Raw genomic sequence first — 13,786 nt, forward strand, 5'->3', positions numbered from 1 at the left:
GTAGCTGTTGAGCTGGGCGTGGTGGCTCACAGCTGCCCACAACCACAGCACCTGGAAGGGTGGGGCTTCTTGTGGAATACCATGATTTTGAGTTCATAGTGAGTACACAGTAAGCTATAGCGCAGTCTGGAGTTCAGAATGAGCTGTGCATCAAAAAATTAAAAAGTAAATACCATCTGTTCTGGGAAAATTAGGTGTCAGGAGATACTGGGGTAAGTTGTGTAACTCCTAAGGACTGTGATAAGTTTTCTTAATGACTGCATCAAGGATTTATGACACAATGCCTACAGGTAATTCTTTTGTGCCCAGTGAAGTTTGAACTGTGTATGTTTTTATGTGCTTGCGTTTTAAATTTTTTGATTCTTTTGGGAGTTTTCAAATATGAGAACTGCATCTACATCACTATGGACCCTTCATCCTCCAGTCCTCTCATGTTCTTTCTTTCTTGCACACTCGTGACCTCTTTCACCTTTAATTATATATATATATGTAGTATACACACATATACACAGAGACTATTTATTCCACAGTCCAGAGTACATGTGTACATGGTTGACCATTTGGGATTGGACAGCCAATGCTGGAGGCTCACTCCTGAAAGAAAGTGACTCTTTCAGCAGCCACTGACCAGTGGTTGCCCTTTCATCTAGGGGTGGAGCCTTGTGGAATTTCCTCCCTCTGTGTTTAGCATTCCAACTGGTGTTGGCATCAGTGCCAGTGTTGTTCAGGCAACCATAGGGTTAAGAGTTTATAGGTTAGTTATATTTTTGTTTATATTATCCCATTTGGATATTGAAACTTCTAGATAGAGAAAAGGAAGATTTGATTTCTACTAGACTCAATGGGTGGAAACGGATGCATGTTGAGGTTCAATAGATGTTTAATATCATCTAGCTGGTTTGATAATGTAAAACGTTTTAGTATTATGTGTGCTTTTACTTGTCTATTTATCTCAGCCCTCTCTCTAGTAGAGTGGCATAATGATAAAACAACACTTTCCTTTCTCCTTTTAATCCATTCCTAGCTTTGACCATCTTTTTTTCCTCTGTCTACATACTTATTTAAGTAACGACACTTCGGGGTGAACTCCAGAATCTATATTTTCTGTCTGTTCTCTGGTGAAGTAGCATAATGTTTAAGGCACAAGGAAGGGAGAGACCACAAGAGACAAGCAGTATTCATAGAAATCTTGTGTGTAACTGAGAGTTACTTCAACTCAGCAAGTCAGAAAGTTGTCACTTCTGTAACCGTAACTGGACCAAGACCAGCAAACACCTGAGCTCTCACATCAGTTCTGCATCCCCTCTTGCCCTTTAGTCATCTGTACATAGGAGCGTAGTCACAGAACAAATAAAATCTTAAAAGAAATGCCAGAGAAAGGCACAAAAGCCACAAGGAATCCACTTGGGGATACCACAAGGGTTTCACTGACTCCTGTGATAGAAAAACAAATTCATCAAGTGGCCACAATGAAGCCAAGATTAACCTTAGCAGATGAAAGGCTCATGGTCCTGTCAGGTCCTGTAACAGGTCCAGAGAAGAATGGGGAAATAACTGCTTCAGTGAGTCAGCACCGACAGGCCCCGACCTGACCGTGAGACAGTGAGATGCTTCTGAACTCCTCAGAGATGCAGTCCAGACATTGTGTTATACTCTGTGGTAAGGGTCTGGTCCACGCAGAGGCTGGCTGGGGCTTTGCCTCAGACTGCACAACCTTGTGTTTCAGGAGCTTCTATGTCCGGAGACAAACGTACAATGTAGAGAAATAACTTGTGTAACTGAGCAGTATTCAAAATAAGCAAAAATAACACAGGATCTACTTTATAAGTCTGCATGTGGAGTGAGAATATAGAATACTTGATGCCTTTTGCAATAGAGTGAGGCAAAGGACAGAAGGACCCCAGCAAGAGTGGAGGAAAGAGGAAAAGATGAGAGAAAATTATTAAATATTATAATGTATAAGGGGATACAGGTCATATTAATACAATTTTCATTGAAAATGAATTGCCTATCTTTTTTTTTTCTTTTATTATTAGAAGTTATTCACATTACACCCAGACTGTAATCCCCTCACTCTTATCTTCCCTCCCCCGTGCCCCCAGATCTACTTCCCTCCCCTAGACTTCTGACAGGTGGGGTCCTCCTCCCCCACCATCTGACCACTGCCCATCAGTCTCACCCAGACAGTCTGCATCCCCTCCTCTGTGTTCCCACGGACCTCTCCTTCAAGGGGGAGCGATCAAATTCCAGGCAGCAGAGATCTTGTCAGAGGCAGTCCCCCGTTCCACCCCCCTTTCCCCAGGTGGAGAATGAGCTGTCCATTGGCTACACCTGAACAGGGCTATTATTACTATGAATATGTAATATGAATTATAAGTTTAATGAAGATATTATACTGATTGGTAGTTGAGCTAAAATAAACTTTTGGTTTTGAAATCTATTATTACTACAGTCCTCTTCAGACTATAATTTAAGGTACAAAATAATGTGGACCAGAATAACCTGATATTTTACCCCTTTCTTCCAATGGCTGAAGATATTCAGGCAAAGCAAAGCTACCTATGATAGCCTGAGAAACCTAGTACAGTAATACAGTGGCTCATTACCTTCAAACAGGGCATGCCACTATGGTAGAATGAGGGCATGGGAGGACGTGTATTTCTACATGAGGGGCCCAGGTACACGGCGTACAATGGGAGTGCACATATGCTCTATTAAGCTGTCTACTACCACTCACTAAGAGAGAAAACAGAAGAGTTCTAGAATGTTTATTGTACCACAAGAAACAGCAATGACTTCCTATATTTATCTACTTAAATCTTAACCGTAAAAAAACTCAAACCTGTCCAAATTTTCCTGGAATCACAAGTTTGAGGCAGGTTCTTCTTCTCTCATGTCCAGACCTCCTACAACTCATCCAAAGAAGGTGTGAGAACTGCTCTGTCGTACCCCCGCCCCACATGGGCGGCAAAGAATGATGCTCGTCACCAATAAGGAAAAAGTTACAAGCTTGGTTAGTCGCCCAGGCTTGGAAAGCACTTTCTGAAAGCTCAGGTGTTGAAAACTGCACCCCAGCTCAGCACGGGGATAGGCGGGGCCTTGGCCTCATGGATGGCTCGATGTACTGTTGGCAGAAGTGAGCTAGTTTCTTCAAGAGTGGATTCCTATAAAATGATGAAGTTGGCCTGTTTGTCTATTGCAGGGAGATGTGCTCTTGAGTGTGCCAGCGTTCAGCGGCCCTGAAGCACATCTCGCTCAAGGGGACTCTTTATTTCTACGTTCTCCCATAGAATGAAGCATCAAGAAGGCTATCAGCAGATGTGAGATGCATCTGGATCTCAAATTACCCCCCGCCCCCACCTCTTCCACATCTGTCACTTGTAAGTTAACAAGCCTGAGTCACTCTGTTACTGCAGCATGGGATGGACAGACTAATTAAACCCCGCTGAGGCCTGGGAACGTGGAGAAGAGAGCTGTAAGGGGATCTTAGTGCTATGCACCGCGTGTTTTAAGATGCAATAAGAGCTGCAATACAACCTCACGAGGACCCACGATATGTATCGTCACTTAAGTGCCTTAATGAGGGAAACAACGTCCCCATGTGATAATTTGTAAGTGTAAACCAAGCCCTTCTTGCAGAAAATACATGAGTCCCAGATAAGAGACATTTACACTTGTCCTCACTTCTTTTTCTCAAGCGAATTTTCAGTTCCTTGGGCTTCCTGTTCGAGAGGTGCTGGCAGGACTGAAATCTCAGATTGCCACCCAGGTCAGCAGAAGGTGTTCCCAATGATCTCATTAGTAGCATGCCCTGTGGGCTTTCCCATTTCAAAGCAGAGCCCTGGACTCCATCAGAGACGATATCAAGTACTCAGGTAGTGGCTAAATACAGTTAATTTCTTTCTATTGTCTGTTCTGAGAAGGTTTTCAAAAGTATAGACATCTTTCCAAATATACAGACTCCTTGTGCTTCTTTGAAAGCAAGGCAATGATGAGATCAGTGGCTTGGCCCAAAGGGAGAACAGCTGCCAACCATGAAGGACATCATGCTTTGTCATTTCACTGGAAAAATCAGGCATGTCTATGCTAGGGTGCCAGAGAGATCACACCGGGACCATGAAACCACATATATCTCACCTCTGAGAATGGAGCGAAGATGGCTGGCTTTCGAGGGTCTCCTTTAAGGGCTCTGATTTTGAAATTTGCTCAAGTAAATATGCAGAAGCTTCTAGTTCTGATGTCCAGATGAAGAGCTTCCAATAGGAGCCTCATAAAAATGGTTTAATCCTTCACTTGTGAATGGTCTAAAGCACCATTTCTTTTGTTGCAGAACCCATTTATCCGAATTTACTTTTTATGAGTTATGTGCTCTGGGCAGGAATTTCAATAGATCCGAACACAGAGGGAAGAAAGAAGCCAGGGCTGGTGTGAGCAGACAGACGCCTGTAAGTTTAGGCTTCATTATGCCATGCAGATACTTTGAGCAGTTAAGGACTTTTGCTGTATTACTACCACTGCACAGTGGTTTTAGGGTTTACCGCCATAGGCTTTGGGAGAAAAGCCATGGGGCTACTAAAGGACATAAATCTTATAAACTCTTTTGAATGACATTTTAAAATCACTCATAAAGTAAAACACTCAACTGTGTAATAAGAACAAAATTACATTTTTTAAAAAATGTGTGTGGGGAAGTTCCTGTAGGAATAAACCCATGCAACCAGATTTTCCTAGTAGTAAGATATGTGTTGAAAACTTGTCAGCCTTATTAAAAGAAAAAATGAACAAAGGAAGAAAAGGCGAGCTTTATTCACTGGGGGTATATGGAAATGCATACAATGATGAAAAATAAAGCTAAAATTGTAGATAATTTTACTACCCACAGAATATGTTGTTAATATAATTTTCTCTAGTGGGAACTCCCATGAACACACAACCACAACAACATCAGAACCTTGCTGTTTTCTTGTTTTGTTACTAATATTTTAAAATCACTTTCAACGTTTTGCACCTACCACCACTGGACAGACTTAACCAAGCTACCTATACTCTAAAGGGATGGGAAAATTCTTCCTTGGGAAGTTGCTAAATTCCTTTTCCAAATTATTAAGCTGCAATGAAGTAGAACTGGGTTTACAGAGGTCCAACATGGAAAAAAAAAAAAGGTGTCTAAAATGCTCCACATGCAATATTCTGTTAGCAAAGCCAGGTAAATGTCATTTGAAATATACTGCACATTAGAAAGCCTGTTTGAACCTTCCAACAAGGGAGTGCCTATGACCTTGGCTGAAGAATTATTCTCCTCTTTAAATGAATAAGCAGCTCTGGAAGAGATACGTGTGAAGCAGTGAAGGAGGATGGGAACACTGTCCTATGCAGTCAGAGGCGCTGGGTCATTTGTAGTGACCAGTCAGGTAACATGTCACAGCCAGATCACACAAAAGGTTGGCTCCCAACGTTTTCACTTGTAATTTCAAAATGGCTAGAGAAAGGACCCTCATTGTCATTTCAATTTCAAAGAAGCTGGGCTTGCCATATTATTCTTGAAATTTATAATATTAGAAATACATAGGTATGTCAACATCTCTTCAGGAAGTTGGAATGGCATCAATTTTTAGGGGAAGATGAAAAGTACATCTAAGTGTTGCTGCCACATGGTAGGTATTTAGTTTCACATCAGAGGTGGGTAAGGTTTAGGACTGAGCACCTGGGGCAGGGAGGTGAGGTGACAGGTGAGAAACTGCACATCAAAGACTTGCCTTGCGGCTCTGATCCTGAGGTAGTTGCTTTCCACAAAGGTGCGGTGCGATGCTAATACAGTGTGGCCTTAAACAAGCATGGTACGTTATTGAAAAGCCAAACGGAAGACTAGCATGGGAACATACTCAGGAATGTTCACTGAACTGAAACTCTCACTAATAAACCAAATTTCTCTCCTTGCTTCACAGGACAGAATATAAAAGCGCCTGTCTCTCTCTAATGAAGATGAACATTCTGATGTATGTGGACCAGTTTTGAGAAGAGAGGAAATGGGAACCCAAGAAAAAGCAGCTAACCAATGTAACCTGAGCTGGAAACACTAGACCAAGCCCTGAAAGCAATTCATATCGTTTGTCTCCTATGTTTCGCCTCTGTTAGCCTCAGGCAAGAATAGAAAAGAAAGGAAGTGGCTTAGTTAATTCTTAGAGGCAAAGAGAAGAAAGCTGAATGGAACAAGCAACGAGACATGGGAAAAATCTCAAACCCTGTGGCTCATTGAAATCAGCTCCCACTTCCTTGGCAGGAGGAGAAAGCAACTGAGACTTCTGGGACTGAACGGAGTGAGAAGCAGCTCACGTTAATACCTGTCCAGTGGAATTCTATCTGTTGTCTCTTTGTGCTACTTCCCATGGCTCTAAAAAGGTTTCCCCAAAGACGAAGTATCAAGCCAAATTCTGTTCCATGCACAAATGAAGAGGTCTCTTGGGAAGTTTTATCTAATGCGTCCTTTTCTGTCATTTCGGGTAGAAAGTACCCTGCAGTATTTGTTGTGTGTTATTACATTTTGGGGACTTTTATGCCCCTTATAATTCTTTAATGAATCCAAGATTATAGCTGTAGGAATGCATCTAATGAAGACACATTAATCCATCTAATAAAGACACTTGTGCTTAGAGTCTCACGGAACCTATAACCAAGAACTTTGCTTATTGAGTTCTAGTCTTGGTATATAAATTGAAGTACTGAAACTATGGGATACAGACCAAAGTTTTAATTTTAGTCCCTTGCCTCAGACTCAATTTTTAAAGGCTTAAAATATGCAGAGAATTGTCTCCCCTTATTCTTACAGCTGTTTTAAGCAGATTTAATTAACTTCTGTAGTGCACAGACACCACTTCTGGCTAGCAACGCTTTCAAATAAATGCCTTCCAAATTAGTGCTGTTGAGTTCCTAAGACTGATTGGGTCCTTCCTGGTCACCACATGCCTGCCAGTGCTTGCACCGGATTTCTCTGCAGAGCTGAGTGATGGCAGTGAAAGTCTTTGGGCTCATTAGATGCTCATTAACAGTCCAGAGGACATCCATCTTGAATGGGACTACAAACAGAGATGCCACCTCTCATTGCATGCATGGGTTTCAGTGCAAAAATACCTTTGGCGTCTTAACATTCAAGCATAGCTGGAAATGTTTGGCTTTTTAGATAAAACTCGTGGATTGTTCCATTTCCCTCCTGGGTTGGCTCCTAGAACACCTCCTTTGTTTTTAAGGAAACAATAATGCATTATTTTCCATTATTAATAACAATAATTATTATTAATGAATTATAGTGTGTGTATGCATACGTGTGCTTGTGTGAAATATTTTTGAGTGACACGTGGTAGTACCCTCATTTCTCTTCCATGTTACTCCTAATGAGGGTCCTTCTTTATATGTGAGATAGCTTTAAAAGCAACAGGATGACAGGGATTTCTCGTTAACCATAACAATGTTATAGATATGGAGTTGAGTAAGACCAGATAGGAATGTCATCAGACTCTTTGCTTGAATGATTGTTACTAAGTTGTTTTGTCTCCTCGGTTTTGGGGGGCCATATCATACACTACTTGCATGAAGAGGTTTCAGTTCTTATACCAAACTGATTAACACTCTGGCTTGGGTATATACTGTAATCCACAGGATTAGACACCAACATGAGCATGTTCCTCCTTTGATTTCCTTCTGCCAGGAAGACACTCTCTTTGCTGTTTTCAGCAGAGTTTCAGTGACATTCATGCTAGAATTAGGACATGCACTAGCTCAGGATAAAAGAAGAGATCTCGCTTTCAAATGGAGGCTCTAAGATGTGCAGGATACTACTTAAGTTTGGGAGTCTTATCCTTTCGAGTTTGGGCTTTCTCTCTAGTCTCCTAGGGCAAGGGATTTAGATCCGCACATGCTTACTGGGCTTTTTCGTTTCCTTTCTGATGTATTAGGCACTTGGAGCACAGACACCGAAGCCGCAGCTCATGGCAACACAAGCTCTACTTCAGTGAGATCCATGGCTTATCAAGAGATTTCAAAGTGTTATTACAATATCATGCAACAGAGTAGATTCATGTGGGTGTTTCTAGTACTTTGTACTTCATATGATTGTACTGCTTCCTCATAGAGATCCACATTAACCCGATGCATATATTCACAGAACAAAGTCTATAATTCATGGGAAGTATGTGATAAGAAATTGGGACTTAGCAACGTATTTATTGAAAAACAAATACATGCATAAGCAACTCTCTAGGAAGACATTTGATTCCTTAGGTTCAGGGATTTGGTTGGTACGCAGAGAAAATGGAGATGGCATGGAGGGGGCTCATATGCAAATTACTAAGAACAAAGGAAGATGGCGTTGGACTTCAGCCTCACCTGGCTCCATAGAGGGAAAAAAAAAAAAAAAAAGAGGAAGCATGATTGGACCATGTAGCAGAAGCACAAGCTTTGGATTACTCAAAATAATGCTGATACCAACATGAAGAGATGAATCTGTCACTCACTTCTGTGTTAACTGTAACCTTGATGCTGTATCTGCAGATAGCCAGGACATCCGGGTCTGTCTGGTGCCTGGAAGTCTTACTGTTTTATAAACATTAGAGACAAGACATGAGTATCTCTCTTGTCACAAAATATAGCACTAGGTGTCGGGCAAAAGGCAGGCACTATCTTCAGAGCAGCTGACATATCAGATTCAAGTAAGAAATGGAATTCAAGAAAGGTTGGAGAGGATATAGAGTGCATGGTTTATTTGTATAAATACATATCATATTTTCTAATATTTAGATGTCAGTTTTATTTTGGATAAAGTCTCATTACATAGCACTGGCTGGCCTGTAAATCACTGTATAGACAAGGATGGCCTAACCACTGAGATCTACCTGTCTGTCTCCCAAGTAATAATATTAAAGATGTGTGTCACCATATCTGGCAATACGTAGCATTTTTTTTTTGATTAAATGATAGCTTTACCTATACTAATTTTTAGTAGACTGTACATAAACATTGATTCCTTGGGTATTGCTTTCTTATCTTGCTAAACAATACCCTTTGCAATAAAGTAGACAGTAATAAAGGCCACATTGTTAAGAGTGAGGAAATCTAATATGGTTTGTGTTTGTAGGATTTATCTTCCATAATTGATAATTTCTTATTTTGCTAGGTTTATTGAGTTGGTATGTGAGAATGCAGGGGTAGTCATAGTCCAGTCTGCCTCTGGTGCACATGAACTCAGCTTTTCTTCTGCTTCGAAGTCACTGTTGCTACCCCTCCCCAGCCAAGGCTTAGAAAATCAAAACAAGCTTGCAAGATACAAGATGTTCTAGCACCAAAATTAGTTCTTTGTACTCAGGGAAGCAGTAAAACTTCACGATACTACAAAGCTTGAACATGACCACTGGCTGTCTACTTAGACGTATGGTCTATTGTAAAAGCTACATGTTTCTGTGCCTCTGATGATGAAACATCTGTCTGGGTAAGGCTGGCGTGAGATACTATACGAAAAGCTCTGGCAAACCGCAACAGTTTGTGCTCAGTACATCATAGTGATAACAACTCACTGCCCGCCACATGAAACCCCATACAGATGCACAAAATCAACAGAGAAACAGTAAAACCGAGGCTGTCGTTAACTATCAAAGAATCCTCTCATCACGGTTCCAGGCTCGGCTAATGTAAGCGAAGTCATCTTCACTGTCTCTTCTGCCCCAAGGGCAAAAGTGTGAAGGAGCTGAGTCTCACAGCGCAAGGCAGCAGGTTTCATGCCTAGCATTGTCACTTTGGGCACTCAGCTGGAATGAACTGAGTTGACATTGTTTTCCCATCTTGAACCCAGAGGACGGGGATTCACACATCTCAGACACAGACTTTCCAGTGTTGCCACATCTTCAGCCCAGTATGAGTGGCATGAAGCTCTGTTACATGGAGAGGGAGTGGAGCAGCTGAGAGCCTGTTCCTATAACTGAACTGAATTCTCCATCATGGTGAAAAGCTCAGAACTGACAAGATAGAAAGTCCTATGCCCTGACTAGCTTATATTATGTTCTCACGAATGGGATACAGGATAATGATATTTCAAGATTTCTTCTGATATTTCTTCTGATAGTATGGCCAGGTTTTCTGCCTCTGAGAAGGGACATCCACCCACATTGAAGATGTAGAAAATTTTAGGTTAGAGTACTGGTATAGAGGATGAATCCTCCAGAAATCTAAGATAGGTTTCCTTAACTAACCCTAAGTATAAGTATGTATTTTATATGAGCTTCTAAAGTATTTTACAGAACAAAATATGTTCTTAAGTATACAAATCATTAAATATGAAAATTATTTTATGTAAAGTTGGGATATCTGTTCAGTTTCACCCAGATCAAGTAATCAAAAATTGCCCATGTTGCCCAAATCCCCTCTGAGGTAATTACAGTCAATGTGACATGTGACAGTGCCAACGCACCTGCCATCAAACATTGCAAAGGTCATTGGCTACTCTACATCCTCCATAGCACCTGACTGTCAGTCTTTTAACATACACATTTCTGATAGTACGCAGTAACTTTTATTAGAGTTCTAATTTGCTTTTCATTGATGTGCTTTGATATTAAGACATTTTAAGTGTTTTCTTTATTTTTTAATTTTTGTGTATGAGTGTTTTCCCTGCATTTATGTCTGTGCACCATGTGTTTGTCTGGTGCCTGTAGAGGCAACAGATGCATTTTTGAGACACCACGTGGGTAGTGGGAACTGAATGCAAGTCCTCTGCATTAGCAGCACATGCCCTTTGCTACTGAGCCATCTCTCCCGCCCCTGATAATGACAATCCTTACAAGTGATTGTCTCCTGGGATACCATCTTTGAAAACTTCTAAAATTAGCATTTTTTATTTTAATTGAACTGTTACTGTTTTTCTTATTGATTTGTAGTATATATTTATATCCCTCTAGTTACAAGTCTTTTATTGCACTTATGTGCTAATGAATTTTTATCCACTGAGGAATTTATTTTTTATTTTATAAATAAGATTATGAAGTACAGAAGTATTAATTAGAATGGAGTCTATTTCCATTACACTGAGTGGATTTTGTTTGTACCTTTAAAAACCTTGACCCATCTTATGTTCCTGAAGATATTTTTCTTTGTATTTTACAGCAGTTAGTTTTATGTTTCAAAATGATATTGACAATATAATTATAATTCTTTTGCATATTGTGGGAAGATAAAAATCCATGTGTTTCTATATTATTGCATAATAACTACACAGTTTATTGCAAATGTTTATAATTTAATCTATTGAAATTATACACACACACATACACACTTACATACATATAAACACATATGCTTGTGTTTCTTATCTACTCCCTTCCTTAGGTGGTTTGTGTATGGAGATCTGCATAACAAATACTTCTATCCATAACTCATTCAATTTTAGTTTTTTAATTTAACATTTAACAGTATGTATATACATAAATGCATATGTGTGTGAAGGTCAAAAGACAACTCACGAAAGTTGGTTCTCTTTTTCTAGCATGTGGTCCCAGGAATTGAATTCAGGTCATCAGAGATGGTAGCAAGCACTTCATTAGCCAAACCATCCATCCTTTCCGAAGTTATCTAACTTTATGAATCATCTTCAAGATCATCTTTGCTATACTTTATTGTTTAGCTCTTGAGCCCTCATAATTTTATAATAGCAGCCTAAATATTAACACAACATGTATTGGAAACTTTTATTAGAATTGCCTTGCAGTGGAGTCAATATGTAGAAAGATGACATCTTTTCATAATATTGAGTCTCTCCTTCCATGATCATGGTACACTTCTTTGTTCATTTGTGTCCTTTTAAAATTTCTTTTCAAATCTGTTGCAGTTTCCTGGGTAGAACTGCTGAAAATCAGCTGTCAAATTTGTCTGTAAATATTTGGTCAATTTTGATGCCACTATAAATCACATATAAGATTAGATTTGTGATTTTTCTCAGTCTTTGTCTCTTTTCTTTATGACTACCTAACCTATTTCTTTTCTTATTCATATCTCATCAACGCTTTCAGCCTGTCCTCTGAAGAGAGATCTGAAATCTGATCTACAAAATAATACAGTGTGGCACACGAACTATCAAAATTATGGGGGAAATTCAGTGCAAAGTAGATAATGGGTTCATCTGTATGAGTCTTCCATCTCACCAGAAAAAAGCACCATTTCCCAGTCTTTCTAGTAGTTCCCTTTACCGCCCCCACCCATGCCCCCTCCTCTCACGTTCACTTTGCTTCTCTCTCCTCCTCTGCCTCAGCTCAGGGACTAGAGCATTAGAAGACCACAGACAGTTTACATGGAAAGGAATAATACTACTTGGCCTAATTTGACTGGTAACTTTCTAATTTCAATATTGAATTTTTAAGAATCATAGTTCATAGAAGAGTAGGTATAGTTAAAGGCACTGAAAAAAGAAAGATTAAGAATAAAATACTTGTTGTTGCTTTTTACACACACACACACACACACACACACATATATATACTCACACACACACACATATATGTATTCACACACACACATACTATATATGTGTGTGTGTATATATATACTGCTTAATCTGTATCTTACTTGTATGTATAATTAAAGAGACAGAGGTCATGGGAATAATTTAAAGGGTAGTTAGAGAGGAATACATGGGATAGGTTGGAGGGAGGAAAAGGAAGGTAGAAATAATGTTATTATAATCTCAAAGATAATATGAATTATAAGAAAAAATTACTTATGGTTTTGAGTAAACATAGCAAAACAGTCCTAAGCCCTTCATTTTTCCCTCCAGTCACAAGCCTCTGAATTCTCTTTTTCAACTCCTACCTGGTGTCTTGCTGTTATTTGTTCACTTTACTAGCAATACTGTAGGTGCAACTTTCTTATGAATGAGTATTATTTTGTCCACCATGTCTACTGAATGAAAATGTGCATATGTGGCAATGTATATGCTAGACAGTTCGTGCATCTGAAAGATCCAGGGACACTGACTATGAGAAAAGGAAGCTGGAAATTGGCCTCGTTTGCTTTAATGTTGATTTCATTAAAATCCTATTTTCTTCATCAAGGTCAGTAGAAGGCTAGAGGTAGTTCAGTATGCAGAAAATGTGCCTGAAGACATGATTATGGCCCAATTTAATAACCGAAGTAATTTATTTAACGCACTTATTCTTAGAAACCATCTAGTTCCAAGATGACGAGATTGCCTTTGTAGAGTCCTAAGTACATAGAATATATTTTTCTTTTATTCACCATCTACATAGTCAGAAATTCTAGACAAACACAATTTGTTAAAGAGTAATCAGCACTTATAATTATGTCCTCAGAATGTTACCAAGACACAAAGTCTTAACTGTCAAAGATGTTGTATTAATTTATACCTCAATGCTATATTTGCTCAGCGTACTTAGCCAGCCTGTTGCCTTTGGGAAGAAAAGCAATGATATGCTGAGAGATGCAAGCGCTCAGCCTGTTTTCACTTGGCTAAGTCTATCTGTGTTAAGCTATCCTGGAGCGACCATTCATGCATTTAGAGAAGGAATTCTCCTAATAATGCTGATAAAGCAGAGTTACATCCAAAGAGAGGCACTGAGGTAAAGGAGCAAAAACCAACCAGCAGTAAACTGAAAGAACGAGTCAGGGAGAGGGAGACGATAACAGCAAACATGAAGGTGACAGTAGAATAAAACAGCTAAAACTTGAGAACGTGAACAAGGGTATGTAGACTAAACCATGATTTAGTAGGGATATCCCCTGCCCTTGCAAAGGA

General features: G+C 39.7%; 1 protein-coding gene across 3 annotated transcripts in view; it reads right to left on the reverse strand.

Moving 5' to 3' along the window:
* Window positions 1-13,786, reverse strand: part of Sorcs1 (sortilin related VPS10 domain containing receptor 1) — a 503,013-nt gene that overhangs the window by 52,991 nt on the left and 436,236 nt on the right. The window lies entirely within an intron of this gene.

Source organism: Acomys russatus, chromosome 5, assembly GCF_903995435.1.
Source record: "Acomys russatus chromosome 5, mAcoRus1.1, whole genome shotgun sequence".
Classification (NCBI taxonomy): domain Eukaryota; kingdom Metazoa; phylum Chordata; class Mammalia; order Rodentia; family Muridae; genus Acomys; species Acomys russatus.